The sequence below is a fragment of the Trichosurus vulpecula genome, chromosome 5, assembly GCF_011100635.1.
Source record: "Trichosurus vulpecula isolate mTriVul1 chromosome 5, mTriVul1.pri, whole genome shotgun sequence".
NCBI classification, from domain to species: Eukaryota; Metazoa; Chordata; class Mammalia; order Diprotodontia; family Phalangeridae; genus Trichosurus; species Trichosurus vulpecula.
Genome location: NC_050577.1, coordinates 220,508,890 through 220,523,880, shown reverse-complemented (window position 1 = coordinate 220,523,880; position 14,991 = coordinate 220,508,890).

Below are 14,991 nucleotides of genomic sequence, written 5' to 3'. Positions count from 1 at the left end.
AGAGGTTGCTAGGTCTGGGGCATTGCCCCTGACCCATCCTCAAAGTCCCCCTCGGGCTCTTTTTCTCTTTGTCGTTCTCGTGAGGTGACTCTGTGACTCACCACAGAATTCCAGTCAGAGTAAGTCATAGCTGAAGCACCTGTCTGAAAATATCATCTGCTTTCTCTTGACTATTTCTGTTACATATTAGGAAAGGATGTGGAGCTAGAGGGGCTGCTATTTAAAGATCATAGGATTTAGAGTTGGAAGGGAGTGTAGAAGTTAACTTGTTCGACTCTCATTTTACAAAGAGGATAATTCAAGCCCAGAGAGGGGGAGTGAGAGGTCTACTGGAGTAGGAAAAAGAGTTCCAGACTCCCAGTTTGGATTTGAGCTCTGCCACTCTAGGAAGCAGATGCCCTTAGATAAGTTTCTTCCTCACTCTGAGCCTCAGTTTCTTCATCTGTAAAATATGGCCGATACTTGTACTATTTTGAAGTTGTTATGAGAAAAGCCCCTTGTAAACTGTGAAATCATATGTAAATGTAGGCTATTACACTATGTTAGTGGTTCTCAAACTTTTTTTTAACTCAGGACCCTTTTATATTCTTAAAAATTATGGAGGACCCACCCCAAAGATCTTTTGTTTATATATATTATATCTATCGATATTTACTACATTAAAAATTAAAACTTATTAGTATGATAATGAAAATAGTTTTGACCTCACAGACCCACTGAAAGGTTCTTGGGGACCCTCAATGCTCCCCAGACCACACTTTGAGAAATGCTGCCATATGCTACATTAAGCTTCAAATCAATATTCCGCCCAAATATTGAAGTCCTTGCTATTAAAAAAAATAGAAGATAACATGATTCAGTAGCTTTCACAACTATGGCTAGGGGAGAGTTCTTAGCCAAAAAAAGGGGAGAGGGGCATTACACAATTTAAAATGGATAATTTTGTTTACATGGAAGTGAAAAACTTTTTCATAAACAAAGTCAATGCACCTAGGATAAGAAGAGAAGTTATAGATTTGGAAAAGTTTTGATATCAAATATCTTTGATATGGGTCTGGCATCTGAAGATATATAGGGAATTAATAGGAATAATAAATGAAATCAAGAATTTGATTCAGAAATCTTGTCACCATAAGTAAATAAAGGGTATCTCACTGAGAGAACCCTGATCTAACCAAAGAAGGCTTGTCAAACAAGAGAAGCTAAAGCTCTCCCACTTCCTAGATGCAATAAACTTCAGAACAAAGACTCTGAGGAAGTCAAAGAAAAAAGGCTTCTGCCAATCCTAGAATGACAGTCACTGCTCTTGCTTCAAAGGGCGTTATAACACCCTGGCTTAAAAGAGTTCTGTAAGACACAGCTGAGTCAGAGAAGGGAGGTAGTGGATACTGTAGTTAACCATGGAGAGAACAGTGAGTCCAGTAGATTGATCCATCCCATAAGGATCCCATGCCTTGAGAAGATGCCAGAAGCCAAGATATCTGGCGAACCCAACCTGAGCAGCTGCAGCCCAGTGGTTAGGCAAGCTGCCCCCTTGCTGTCTAGAAGTAGTGACCCTAGTGGCAGAGGGATTTGCCTGGTCCAAACTACTGACAACAGAGCTTGGTGAGGATCCAGCTCAACATTTGAGTGACCTATTTGGCCAATCCAGCAGCAGATTGACCGATCTGGCTGAGATACCACAAGTCGAGTTGAGGTACCCATTCAGTAGAATATGTGTGTATGTATGTATGTACGTACGTGTGTATGTATGTATGTATATGCATGCATGTATACATATTCCCAGAGTGCTCCCAGACATATGTCTATATCTATAGATCTATCTATCCATATCTATCTATATCTATAGATCTATCTATATCTAAAGATCTATCTCTCTATACCTAAATCTATAAGACATATCAGGTAGATAACTCTTCACATTACAAGATTTTAGGATTGAAAGAGACCTTAGAGATTTTCCAGTAGAATGTAAGCTCTTTGAGGGCAGGAACTGTTTTGTTTTTGTCTTTGTGTCTCCAGCATCTGGCACAGTGCCTGGCACATAGTAAACATCTAATAAAGATTCGTTGGATTGAATTGATTTCGACTGTCTAGTCCAGTTCCCTCATTTTATAGATGAGCAAGCTTAAGCTAAGAGAAGGGGAACTGATCTGCCAAAGTTCATATGGTAAGTCAGTGGCAGAGAGATTTTAAGCTCCTTGAGGGCAGGGACCCTCTTTTGCACCCTCAGCACTGGAACATAATGGTTGTTGTCCTTCATTCTAGAAGAGGACCTCAAACTGACATCACTATGTTGGGGTCAAGGTACAATGTATCCAACTGTGCCTGATCAGACCGATATCAGCTTGGAAGGCTCTACCACAGGTTGGGCACAAATAGTCCATATGGACCTTTGGAGTGGAGATGGCTCTAAATTTGCTTGTCTCACATTTCTTTTGAGCTACTGCGATTCTGCATCACTTATGGAGCACAGAGCCTTCTTTGATACAGATGTACTGTGCTGGGTGGTCCTGTGCCATTGTCTCCCATATCACACATGGTCTTCTGACCACCATGTGAGTGCTTGCCTAGTATGAGTTCTCCATAAAATAGTCTTTTAGGCAAACCTACATTTGGCATTCAAACAACACGGCTAGCCCATTGGAGTTTTACTTTCTGTAGTAAAGTACTGAGGTCCCTTCTCAAGCATTCAAAATGGAACATAATAGGCAATTATTAAATTTTGATTGATTGATTGACTGGATTCAAACTCACATCCTTTGGAGCTAAATCCAGGGCTCTTTCCAAAGAACAGAAAGAAGTTTCACATCTTAGTAAAGAGTCATTTCCTCCCAGAGCACGGTGTCCCAGGAAAATCATGCCAGAGTTAAGAGTAATTATCCTTTAAACATGACATATGTTTAATGGGGGTAAAAGCTGCCTCTGCCTTCATTTTTCTCTTCTTTGTTCTCAATTATGGATGGCCAGTTGGGTGTAAATCCTACATCTGTTTTTGCCCACACAGTATCCATGAACGTGACATCTCAAAAGAGTTTGGTGCATAGCCAAAGTCACATTTTGGCCTTGGACTCCAATGGAAATTTCCCACAATTCTTAACTGTAGTTCCTGATCAGTGGAGCCTCCTGAGAGATTCTCCTGGATGGGGTCTTTGGCTAGTAACTGAAAGACATGAAGTCATTGTTGGGAATGGGGACAAGAGTGGGTATGTGGAAGAAGAAGCACAATGATTAAAGAAAATTGACCATGCTTTTTAAAAGACTTGGTCTACAATTAATTGTATTTTTAAAATGAAATGCATTTGTTTTTGTGTTTTGGAATAATTAATTTAATTTATAATGTTCACAGGGAAAAATACTTCTTCTGGTAAGTGACTCTCTGTGTGTATCTATATTTCTATATTTGTGTGGGTATGTATGTATGTGTTAAGATATTTATATACATATATTTAGATAGATAAATAGATGCGTATATAGAGAGGAAAAGAGGGGAGAGGGAGAGAAGAGACAGAGAGAAGGTGGGAGGGAGGTAGAGACAGGTAGAGATAGATAGATAAATAGATAGATCAATAGACAGACAGACAGACAGATAGATAGATAGATAGATAGATAGATAGATAGATAGATAGATGCCTATATGGTGAGGAGAAGAGGGGAGAGAGGAAGGAATCAAGAAAAGAGAGGAGAGAGGGAAGAAGCTAGAAAAGAGGGGAGAGGGAAGGAGAGAGAGGGGAGAGAGAGGGGGGTTGGGAAGGCAAGTAAAGCCAAGAGCCCTGGGGATTAGCAGTGCCTCCCAGACCACTAATCCTCCTTCCTACCCAAAACCCTTCATCATCTTCCAGGGGAGCAACCCTTGTGATAATGCAACCTATCAAATACCGAGAAAAGAAAGTTTGTGATACCAAAATCCTTGATTCTGTCAAATGCCTCAACACTAAAAACTAAAATCATTGATGAGAATACCATTAAAGATGATGCATTAACAGCTTTCCGGTTGCATCACCCTAAGGAATGAGTCTTTCCATGTGTCTTGCAGCTGAACACTCCTCTACATGTTATCTCCCCCTATTAAAACATCAGTCTCTTGAGAGCAGGCAGTAACTTTTCTATATTGTCCATGGCATTTAGCAGAGTGCTTTAATGAATGTTTACATACGTATATTGTTGTTCATCCTTCATTCTCCCTCAACAACATATGCAATATATATAGACACCCAGATATATCTATGTAGATATACATAGTTGAACAGGACCTGTGATTTCATCAGTCTGAGGAGGTTCCCAGAGGACTATCATTTACCACCCTACAATTTATAATCTTGGCAAGTTGCCTGAAAGGCTAAGTGATTTACCTGTAGCCACACAATTGGTATATAGCAGAATCAAAACTTGAACCTAGGTCTTCTTGATATCAAATTCAGCACTCTATTCATTATTCTATGACGACTTTCATGCACTTACACACATACACACACACACACACACACACACACACACACACACACACACTTTTCTGGTTTTGTAATTAATTAGTGAGGCACATTGTGTTTCCCTGAGAGATCAAGACCCTCTTTTATCACAAAAACACAGGGTTTTCTGTTTTCTACTACCTCCTTTTACATTATGGATAGATGGGATTATTTGGACTTCTGGGAGGTGGGGAAGTAGGATTTTCAGCTAGTTTCCATGGAAACAAATGTGTAGCGAGCCCACCGATGCCTTGAGCAGGTGGGGGCCAGGGAGGTACAGGAAGAGAGACTGAAAACAGTTGTGCTTATCAAGCAGTCAACCCTCTAGAGAAAACCAGTGGCTCATGTCTATGGGAGCAGTTCTGCCCCTCACTATCTGATAACCACCCCCAGACCTCATGGAGTCAGAGATCTTAGCATCCTCACTCTAACACTTAAGGGATTTCAGAAGCCAGCTAGTCCAAACTGCTCACTTTACAAATGAGAAAACTAAGGCCCAGGGAGGTTTAGTGACTTGCCCAAAGTCACAACAGGAAGTAAGAATCAAAAGTGAATCCAGATCCACTAACTCTAGAGTGAGTTGTCTTTCCACTGCACCATGCTACCTTCAAGGATAAAATTGTCCTTAGACAACATTTATGCAGTCAACCAGCCATTAAGCAGCACTGTAGTGCACAGAGCACCAGACCTGGAGTCAGGAGACCTGAATTCAAATTCCACCTCAGACACTTATAAGCTGTGTGATTCTGGACAAATCACTTAACCTCTGTTTGCCTCAGTTTCCACATCTGTAAAATGGGGATCATAATATCACCTGCCCCCCAGAGGTATTCGTAAAGATCAAATGAGGTATTTGTAAGTACTTACTACAGTACCGAGAACATAATTCATGTGATGTAAATGTTAATTATTATTGTTACTGCTATTATGAACATGCTAGATACCAAGCATTGCGCTAAGTGCTAGGGAGATGAAGAAAAGGCAAAAATACACAGCTTCTGCTCTCAAGGAACTCATAAAGGGAGAAACAATTTTACACAACTATGTACATAGAAGATAGACAGATGGATGGATGGATGGATAGATAAGATATGTAGAGATAGATAGATAGGCAGATAGATAGATAGATAGATAGATAGATATACAGACAGAGATAAACAGACAGACAGATGATAGATAGGCAGGTAGGTAGGTAAGTACGCAGAGGAGACAGACAGATGAGATAGGACAGATAGACAGAGAGATGAGGAGATAGAAAGAGACAGATAGATAGATAGATAGCCAGATAGATAGACAGACAGATACGTGGACAGATAGATAGATAGACAGACAGACAGATAGATAGATAGATAGATATACAGACAGAGATAGACAGACAGACAGATGATAGGCAGGTAGGTAGGTAGGTAAGTACGCAGAGGAGACAGGCAGATGAGATAGGACAGATAGACAGAGAGATGAGGAGATAGAAAGAGACAGATAGATAGATAGATAGTCAGATAGATAGACAGACAGATACATGGACAGATAGATAGATAGACAGACAGACAGACAGACAGACAGACAGACAGACAGACAGATAGATAGATAGATAGATAGCCAGATAGATAGACAGACAGATACGTGGACAGATAGATAGATAGACAGACAGACAGACAGACAGACAGACAGATAGATAGATAGATAGCCAGATAGATAGACAGACAGATACGTGGACAGATAGATAGACAGACAGACAGACAGACAGACAGACAGACAGACAGAGAGATAGATAGATAGATAGATAGATAGATAGATAGATAGATAGACAGATAGATAGATAATAAAGAGGAAGGTTATCTCAGAGGAAGGGGACTAGCAGTGTGATACAGTGTGTGTTGGGGAGGGATTGGGAAAGGGCGAGATCTGTAGAAGACAAAACCTGAGCTGAGTCTTGAAGGAAACTAGGAAAGTCTGGAGGTAGAGGAGGGGAGGAAGAACATAGCAGACATGGGGGCCAGCCAGAGCAAAGGGACAGAGAAGAGAGATTGGGTGATTGTACGAGGGACAGCACAAAGGCCAGTTTCATCAGAGCTAAGTAAAATATAAGAAGACCAGAAAGGTAGGAAGGGGTCAGGTTTATGAAAGGCTTTACAAGCCAAATAGAGTCAAAAGACCTGAGTTCAAAACCTGCTTTAAACATTTACTACTTGAGCCAATAACTTTTCCTCTCTGCCCCTCAGATCCCTCCTCTATAGGATAAGGGAAATGGAGTACGTGGTCTCTGAGGCCTCTTCCAGGTCTAAATCCATGGTCTTATTATCCTGGGATTATAAGTAACAGGGCTGGCATTTGAACCTAGATTCTCTGACTCAACTCCAGCATCTTCATTACAGCCTTGTTAGATAGGTGGTGGTTGTTGCTTGCTCTGTTGTTGAGTTGAGTTGTTTTCAGTCATGTCCAACTCTTCATGACCCACTTGCGTTTGTTTTTTGTTTTGTTTTTTTTGACAGAGATACTGGAGTGGTTTGCCATTTCCTCCTCCAACTCATTTTACAGATGAGGAAACTGAGGCAAACAGGGTTAAGTGACTTGTCCAGGGTCACACAGCTAGGAAGTGTCTAAGGTCAGATTTGAACTCAGGGAAATGAGTCTTTGTGACTCCAGGCTTGGGCTCTATGCACTGTGGTGCCACCTAGCTGCCTGAGATACTATTATCCCCGTTTTACAGGTACCTCAGGTACTGCTTCTGGAGCTGAACAGCCTGGCCAGTGTGAACACCACCCAGTGGGTCTCTTGGTGATCTCATCTATCCCTGTCCTATTGACCCAGACCCCACCAAAATGTCCCCTCCTGCAGATTTTCATCTGTCACTTTTTTTAACATGGGAAACTGAAGGCATTTCAAGCCTTTGCCAAGCCTCCAATGAATGATTAAGAAGCTGACCCAAGTAATGACATGACAGAGAAGACCAGCAGCCCTGAGGAGAGGGGAGTGAGGGAACCAAAAACAGATGTTTGGAGATGTCACTGAATACAATGGAAAATTCTATTCCAGTCAGTTTGCTGTAGGTCTTTTGGTCTCAACAAACTTCAAGACAAAGGGCCCTTGGCCTTGGGATGTCAAAAAACTTTCTAGGCTGCCCACCCAGGCTGCATACATCTCAAAACCCTTGTGACTATTTCACTTAATACTTTTCCTAGAGATTTCCCCAGTAGCTGGGTGGCTTAGTGTTTAGAGACTCATCTTCCTGAGTTCAAATCTGGCCTCCAACATGTCCTAGCTATGTGACCCTGGGCAAGTCACTTAACCCTATTTACCTCAGTTCCTCATCTATAAAGTGAGCTGGAGAAGGAAAATGGTAAATCACTCCAGCATCTCTGCTGAGAAAACCCCAAAGGGGTCATGAAGAGTCAGACACAACTGGACAGTAATAACAAAGGGATGTCACTAGTCGGCGTCATGGGATCAGGGACTTCAAGGGAGCTTAGAGGTCATCTGGTCCAACCACCTTCCTCTTACAGAAGAGGAAACTGAGTCTCAGAGAAAAAACAGGACCAGAGAATCATGGATTTAGAGCTGGAGAGGCCCTTGGAGGGTGTCTCATTCACCACCACACCTCATTTTATAGGAAAAGCGTTGAAGAGACTTAGGTTCATAGGTTGATAGAATGACATTTGGAAGGAACTTATTATCTAGCCTAAATTCTTCATTTTATGGATATGGAAACTGAGGCACAGAGAAGCGGGACGATTTAGAAACAACTTGGGAAGTGATAGAAGCTGGATATGAGTCCTGGGCCCTTGATTTCATAGCCAGTGCTCTTCCATCTTTTGACCGTCATGGAAGACGTGGGAGGTAAGTTGGACAGGTCTTTCTATCCCCATTTAACAGGTAATGACACTGAACGTGAATCTGGAGAAGTGCTCAAGTTCATACACTTGGTCGGCCGGCCTTGCTCTGTTCCTCACTGCCCTTTCTGGGCCTCAGTCTTCAAATCTATGAAATGGAGAGAATCGGATTTTATGTCCTCTGAAGCCCTCTCCACATCTCGATCTAAGATCCCAAGTTGCTTCACTTCTCTGGGCCTCAATTTCACATCTATAAAATAGGGCTATGTGGGTTATATGATCTCTAAAGTACTTTCACACTCTCAGTCTATGATCCTGGGAACCTGAGGCACTTCTGCTCTGCAGTCTCAGTTTCTTCCTCTAAGGGTGATGAACCAGAGGATCCTTAAGGACCCTATCAGTCCTGAATATATGATCCTATCACATTTAAGGTGCGTCACTTATCCGGGTCTCAGTTTTCACATCCGGGACACGGGTGGGAGGGTTGGCCCAGATTGTTTTCTCGCTCTCACCAGACTCTCTGACTTGGCTCTAAATTTGGGTGGGCTGAGAGAAGAGGTTGGGAAATGGCCGTGCAGGCTGTGCAGAGGGTTGCATAAGTCCTGAGGGCTGATTGTTCATGTTGCTCACTTTCCCTTTCCAGACTTGTGTAGGAGAATTAAACGCAGAAGCTCTGGGTACCTTGCACAGCCAGGCTTCCCTATCCAATTTCCTCTTATTTACGACTTTTCAGTCCTTCTTTCCTAGACTATTGCAATAACCTCCTGGTTGTTCTTCCTCTTTCAAGCCTCTCCTCAGCCCAATGCATCCTCCATTCAGCCACCAAAGCGATCTTCCCAAAGCTCAGCAGGACTGATCATTACCTGCCATATCCAGGATCAAATATAACCTGCTCTGTCTGGCATCGAAAACCCTGCACAACCTGGCCCCTTCCTCCCTTTCCCATCTTCTTACACTTTCCTTTCCTCTGCATTCTAACACAGGACACTCCATCCACCCATCCCTGGAATGCTCTCCCTCCTTGTCTCTGCCTCCCAGCTTCCTCTAGGACTCAACATAAATCTTATCTTCTGCCTGAGGCTTTTCCCCATTTCCCCCACTCTCAGCACCTTCCTTCTGGAATTACCTCCCACTGACACTACATCCCCCCCCCTATAGGCACATAGTTCTTTTACTGAAGTAGCTTCCCTTAGAATGGAAGCTCTTAGAACGCAGGGACTGATTCTTTTGACTTTCCTGGCATCCCCAGCATTTAGCACATGGGGTTTCAATCCTGGCTCTTCTGCTGTGTTTAAAATGAGGGCATTGGACTAGCTAGCCACTCAGGGCCCTTCCAGGTCCTATGACCTATGTCAGAAGGTCTTCAGTGTGTGGGTAGCAGAAATGGTGGCTGCCTTCCTAATGGATAACAGAAGCCAACCAAAGCCAACTGGAGTCTTTGAGGACCGAGAGGGAATTTCACCTTAGGGTGTAAGCTGGGTCGAATAATATAACTAGTCTAATGCATCAGAACAAATTTGCATCCCAGAAGGAATCTCGTATGATCTTAAGAGGATGATCTTTACTCAGCAATGCTCTGATTATTAACCATAAAGGGAGAGGGGAGGAACCTGTAATTTCCTTAGTATAGGGAATTCTCAGGCGATGAAAGGTCTTAGGTACAAAAAGTGATATAGAAGGTGTCACTCAGAAAGTGTATGATTAGGCCAAGAGATAGGCCAGTCATATGGCAAGACAGATAGATGAAACACATATGAGCACCTGCTAGGTTTGGGTGACTAGGTGGCTCCATAGTGCATAGAGTTCAAATTCGGCTTCAGACACTTACTACCTATGTGACCCTGGGCAAGTCACTTAACCCTGTTTGCCTCAGTTTCCTCAACTGTCAAATGAATTGGAGAAGGAAATGACAAAGCACTACTGGATCTTTGCCAAAAAAGACCCCAAATGGGAACAACAGCAAAACTAGCTTCCAAGCACAGGAATATAAATACAAGCAAACAAAACAGTCCTTGTCCTACGTTCTAATGGGGGAAAGCAACACATCCAGGGGAGCTAAAAAGCTGGGCAAAACCTGACCCAAGGAGAAAGGGGAGGGGGCTCGAGCTCCAGCAAGGTAGGAGCTAGGAGACTCTGAGGGCGATGGGATGAGAACAGATGGACAGAGGAAATGCTCCCCTGTTAGCCACAGAATGTTAAAGCCCTTGGTGGGGGAGAGGGGTTGGCTAGAGATCTGGTCTATCCACTAGATACTTGGTGGAAGATTGGTGAGAGGACAGACCATAAATCACTCAGGATGAGATGGGGGGAGGGGGGCTGCACCATTGGAGGCACCTACATCAGTGAGATCACGGATCCCTCAAATCACCAAAAACCTTCAATGGCTCCCCATTATCGATTAAATAAAACTCAAGCGCTTTCTTTAAAAAAAAAAAAACAACTACAATTTTTGTATTTTTTTCACTAACGTGTTTTGTTAGATTGTTGATAGAGTCTCAGATACTGTGTGACCGTGAGCGAGTCATGCCTCATTCAGCTTCAGTTTCCTCCTCTGTGAAATGGGGATAAGAGCACTTAGTTCGTGAGGTCGCTGGGAGGCTTAAATGAGATAACCTACGTCAAAGGCTTTGCAACCATTAGAGCCCTAGGGGAGCGCTAATTACTGTTTGTAATCACCAGCACTGTTGTTGTTCCGTCACCTCCCTCTTTCCTCTGCTACTGAGTTATCCTTAGAAGTATAGAAAAGGAAGGAAGGAAGGGAAGGAGGGAAGGAGGGAGGAAAGAAAGAGAGAAAGAAAGAGAGAGAAAGAAAGAGAAGAAGAAAGGGAGAAAAAAGAAGTAAAGAAAGAGAGAGAGAGAGAGAGAGATGCTATTATTATCTCCATTTTACAAATGAGGAAACTGAGTCAGACAGAGGTTAAATGACTTGCCCAGGGTCAGACAGCTAATATGTGTTTGAGCTTGGGTTTTAAATTCAGGCATTCCTGACTACACCCAACTCTCTATTCACTGTGCCAACAGGTGCCTTGGACGTGGAGTCAGGAAGACCTGAGTAAGAATCCTCAGTGTTTTCATCTATAAAATAGAAACAAACAAAAATAAAAACAAACATACTTGTGCTATGTCTCAGAACTTGTGAGGATTGAATAAGAGAATTATTCAAAGTGATTTGCAAACCTTAAAGTGCTAGGCAAGTATGAGCCCTGATTACCATTTCACCATTCTAATATCTGAAATTTCTTCCTTATAGTTTTTCTAATCAGTTACTCCATCAAAACTATAACCTCAGAATTATGTGGAGATAGCAAAGAGCTTCTTCCTTCTCCTTGTCCCATATAGTCCTCCATATAATAAACCTTCATATGCAGGCGACTTTCAGTGGGACAACTAGGTAGTGCAGTGGTTAGAGCACTGGTCTTAGGGTTACGCCAGACCTAAGTTCAAATTTGCCCTTAGGCATTTGTGAGCTGTGTGACTCTGGGCAAGTCACTTAACTTCTGTCTGCCTCAGTTTCCTCAACTGTAAAAAGTGGATAATAGTAATAGTCTCTACCTCCTAGTATGGTTGTGAGAACCAAATGAGATGATATTGTAAAATGCTTCACAAACCTTACAATGCTATTTTATTGGTAGCTATTATTATTATTAATTATTCATGCTAATGGAGAGGGAAAATGATATGGACAACTTTTCAATGGCATTTCATTGGAACGTGGTAATAAAAATAGATTCTGTCATATCCACCCACTCACTCCACCACACACACACACACACACACACATCATCTTGGCGGCTTAGCCCACAATCTGAATGCGCAGTGGTAGATGGAAGGCTCTGATTGGCTTGCTGCCCTTTATCAGCAAAGTACCACTAGGTCAATAGTAGTAGTTATGGCCTTCTGTTCTAAACAGCAAGACTTTTCTCATGGGTCTGGTTAACCGAGAGACAAATTAGCATGCTTTCTCATTTAAATCTCTTCTTGTAAAGAATGGAACTCTTTTCTAAAGATCAGCAAATATTTAATATTCATATCATTTAATATTTAGTCCATAATTTTAAATTAATAATTGAATAATTAATATTTGCATTAAATTTAACTGATTGAATTATTTAATAATGAATTATTTGATAAATGAAGTTTTGCACATAAGTACAGCCTGTCCCAACAGTCTTTGCACAATTTTAAACTTTAATCATTTAAATAGCTTTAATATCTTAAAATTACATGAAGTCTGCTGAGACACCCTGTGCAGATTATATTTTTTCTGGTTAAATTTTGGAAATAAAGTTTAAATAAACACATACGCATAACTAAGTACTTTCTTCCTGAATCTTTAACTAAAAAAAAAATGCTTATTAAAACCTGGTTTTTCTCAGGCTCAAATTGACTTTCTTAGTATTTATATTAAGCACTTAGTCCTCTCTCTCTCTCTTTCTGTGTGTGTGTGTGTGTGTGTATGTGTGTTTGTCTCTTTGTGTTTCTGTCTCTCTGTCTCTGTCTCTATTGCTCTCTTTCTCAGTCTCTTTCTGTCTTTATCTCTCTCTGTATGTCTCTGTCTCTGTCTCTCTGTCTCTCTCTGTCTCTGTCTCTCTCAGTCTCTGACTCTGTCTATCTCTCTGTATCTCTGTCTCTGTGTTTCTATGGTTCTATCTCGTCTCCCTGTCCCTCTTTCTCTCCCTCTCTCTCTCTCCCTCTCTCCCTATCTCTCTCTCTCTGCCCCTCTCTCCCTCTTTCTTTCTCTCTCTCTCTCTCTCTCTCTTTGTCTCTCTTCATGAGGAAGACTGCCCTAATAACCTTTAGTTAGAATTTCAATCAACCTCTCTGTAACTTTCACATACCAGAATAAATCTAAGTACAGGTATGTGGGCCTACCCCACTCCACTCTAACACAAATAACTTGGACTTCTCCACAGAACCAATTAGACAATCACCTCCAACCCAAATTGATGTAATTAATAAAATGCTCTGTCTACCCCCTGATGCTTTTATCAAGTGAGAAGGACTCTGAGTTACAGAATCAATCACAGGTATAAATAAGTGTGACCAATTCCTAGCCACCTCTATTGAATCATTCAATCAATGACATAAAACAGGTATGGAAAAAATCCTTAGTTAATTTGGAGGAATGAAAAGCTCCAAGTCATTGAATGAATGAGATGATACTACACACAGAAAATATGTATCAGGCGTGGTTGCAGATGACTGGAGGTGTTGGAGGAAATAGTAAGCCAGTTTGGGTTCTAGGATTCCAGTAACAGGTCAGCCTTGTTGTGGAGAAGTTCAGCAAGTCTTTGAGAGGAAATCATGTGAGGGCAGGAAGAAAAGAGAGAGTCTCTGTCTCTCCTCCTACCCCTCCACAACGCTGTCCTCCCGTCCTTCCGAAGAGAGGGAGACTCCTCAAATTTCAAAAGGTCAGAACATTCAAACTTCCCATTGGCAACTCTGAAATGTCTCTGAGCATCCCTGAAATGCTGATGGTGTCTGCATTGGGAAGCAAGGACAAATCAGATACACCAAGGAATAGCAGCTTCAAGATTCCATTTATGGCCTGACCCTTAGAACCCAATGAAGAGCCATATCTCAGGGGAACTTCATGAGGATTCCAGGAAGGGGGAAAAAATTTCCATCCATCCAGGAACTATGAATTATCTCTTTGCCCCCTGCTTGAGCCCACTCTCCCCTTGACTCTGAAAGTTCTCGTGAGAAAGGGTTTCCTCAGTTTTGGGGAGAAATTATTGTTGTACTTTGGTCCTTGCAAACCCCTCTCTGTAAATATCTTTTTGTAAAAGCTAACTGGTAATAATGGGCCAATTTATATTTGAGCTATGTCAACTGGTTAAATGATATTACAGAATGCACTGAATGGGGTCTTCAATCAAGAAATATTTTTAAGCACCTTCACTGTACCCAGTCACCGTGCTAAGCACCAGGGATACAAAAAGAGGCAAAAGACTCTGCCCTCAAGGGGCTTATGGTCTAATTGAGGAAACAACATGTAAACATCTTATGGATAATAGCACTAGAACCCATAACCCTAAAAAAACCCAACCAATTCAAGTAAGTAAAAGGTAGAGTGATCCCAGATGGGGGTGCTACATATGTACACTCCCTCTTCCACAAGACAACTCTTAGAATAGTTGAAGACAGTGTTCCCTAACTCCTTCCAAGTCTTCTCTTTTACATGTTAAACATCCCAATTTCTTCAACTAATTTTCATATAACGGTATCTCTATCCTTGTCCCCATCTTTTCCTTCCAGCTTATCCAGGTCCTTCCTAAAATGTCATGTCCAGAATTATATGCAATTTTTCAGAGGGGGTATGACCAGGGCAGACCATTTCCCTTGTTATCTACACTAAGCTTTCCAAAATAAAGTCTGATTAATCCCCTAAAACTCCCAGGTTTTGGGGGGGAGCAATTGTAATGTAACTATGGCTTCTCAGTCTTGCACTACTGAAGTTGATTTTTTGGACCCAAATCTATGACTTTACATTTATCACCATTAAATCACATTTCATTATATTGGGTCTAAAATTCCTAGCATTCCATGTCTCCTTAGATTAGTAACCTGTATAAAATGGGGCAAGTCAATTGCCCTAGCTTGGACTCAGTTTTCTCATCTGTAAAATAAATGGGTTGAACTCAATGATATTAGCATCCCTTCCAAGTCCACATCTATATTCATATGCAACT